The sequence below is a fragment of the Carya illinoinensis genome, chromosome 14 (genome assembly GCF_018687715.1).
Source record: "Carya illinoinensis cultivar Pawnee chromosome 14, C.illinoinensisPawnee_v1, whole genome shotgun sequence".
Classification (NCBI taxonomy): domain Eukaryota; kingdom Viridiplantae; phylum Streptophyta; class Magnoliopsida; order Fagales; family Juglandaceae; genus Carya; species Carya illinoinensis.
In genome coordinates, this window is record NC_056765.1 from 26,748,835 (window position 1) to 26,750,907 (window position 2,073).

The 2,073-nt window shown below is 33.1% G+C and overlaps 1 long non-coding RNA gene across 1 annotated transcript; it reads left to right on the top strand.

Annotated features, from left to right (window-relative positions):
- The first annotated feature begins 778 nt into the window (after positions 1–778).
- Positions 779–1,177, top strand: LOC122294129. Its single transcript, XR_006237528.1, has 2 exons — positions 779–839; positions 937–1,177. It is a non-coding gene; the product is annotated as an uncharacterized LOC122294129 (long non-coding RNA).
- The last annotated feature ends 896 nt before the right edge of the window (positions 1,178–2,073 follow it).

The following is a 2,073-nucleotide window of genomic DNA, read 5'->3' on the forward strand; positions in this document are numbered from 1 at the left end:
TGTCACATTTTTGCAGATTTTTTATGATATTACAATGAAAATATCTGGATCCGCATACACGACTGCAAACTTGTGGTTCAGTCAGATCTCGACACTACACCACCACTTGGAAGATGGTTGTGATAACCCTAGCGGACTTCTATCTGGTATGGCTCAGAGGATGCTGTCCAAATATAATAAATATTGGGGGCAAGTTGAGAAGATAAATAGATTACTCTTTGTGGCTGTGATCCTTGACCCCCGAATCAAGTTGGCCGTGATAGAATATTGGGCTAATTCCGTCCTTGGGGCAATGAAGGCTGCATCGTTTATTACATCGCTTAAAACTGATCTCGATGACTTGTACATCCATTACAAAAATAGTGGACAACCTTCATCTTCAGCGGGTACCTCACATGTGACTCCGACACCTCCCTCTGATGACTTTAGCCCAGTAGGTGCATTGTCTCGATGCCATAGGAATTACGACATCATGAATGAGTATCATCAGCTCGTTGCGTCGAAGAATATTATGGGGTGTACTTCAGAGGTTGAACGGTATTTTATGGAAGAGGTCGAGGCACCTAGTCCTGCATTTGAGATATGCATTTGGTGGAAGGCTAATTCTGTCAAGTATCCAATCCTTTCCCGTATTGCCCGAGATGTGCTAGCCATTCCTATTACGACAGTTGCATCTGAGTCGGCGTTTAGCACTGGAGGTCTAGTGTTGGATGCTTTCCGGAGTTCTTTGTCACCGTCAACTGTGGAGGCCCTCGTTTGCACACAGAACTGGATCAGTGATACACCCCTTGGACTAGATAGCATTGGCATTGACGATGAGAGCTATAGGCTTGAAGATGGTAACCTTATTTTACTTGTTTTTTTATTATTGATTATTTTAATTATTTTTATGATTATACTAATTTATTTAATTTATATTTTTTTATCATTTCACAGATGTAATTGTGAACCCCAGTATAGTTGCTGATGACTGATGGAGTATGGATAAAGATAAGTTGATATCAGAATTAACTTATTCCGTCCTTGGTATTAATGGTAATTAAATTTTACTTTTACTTGGTTACATTTTCTGAATCAATATTTGGTTACATTTATTGATTGAATTTTTTTTTCTTAATTTCATGTACTTCAAATGACCAACTACGATGCTGCAAATGATGTTTCTTTTTTGGTTGAATCAAAATGTTTGTTCTTATGGACTGTTTAATCAAACTTTGAACTCGGCTGTTATTTCTATTATTCATTATTTATGATCTTCTGAATTATGTATAATTAGCTCCTAGCTAGCTATAAAGGAAATATATAGTCAGACTTTTAATGAAAATTATATCAATCTAAATTTTGAATATGAAGATAATAATATTAATACGCAGATCGGTATGTAAATTCATTTGTATGTAACAAAACTCATAAGCCAAAAATGCGAAGGGAGCTAGCTAGATCATGAGCCGCCTATATATATATATACACACACACACACAGATATATATATATATATATATATATATATATATATATATATATATATATATATATATATATATATATATATATATATATATATATATAAGTACTATATCTCCCGTAATGCAAGTCTCCTTAATTAGTAAATTAAGCATAAATGGTAAAAGAGAAATGCTATGTACTAATTTCAAAAGTACAAATTCAAGTCTTTTATAAAAAGACTGACTTCATTATAAAAAAATTTATATAACACTGAGTGACTGATCAAGAACTATATTTTTAATCGAAGAATTTTACTACATATAAATTATAAGCAGAGTCGTGTATTAATCTACATATAAATACTGATTTCTTTATATTTAAAATTTAAATTAATACTATTTTAAGTTAAAATTTACTTTTTGATTAATCACATTAAACTAATACATATATTAGTATATAATTAAATTTAAAATAAGATAAAACCTATCATACTGAATAAGTCGGAATTCGGAATTCCGGAACCGATCGGAATTCCGAATTCCGACTGGAATCGGAATTCTGACTCATGTTCGGATTTCGGAAGTCGGAATTCCGATCGGGAGTCGGAATTCCGACTTCCGAACAGAG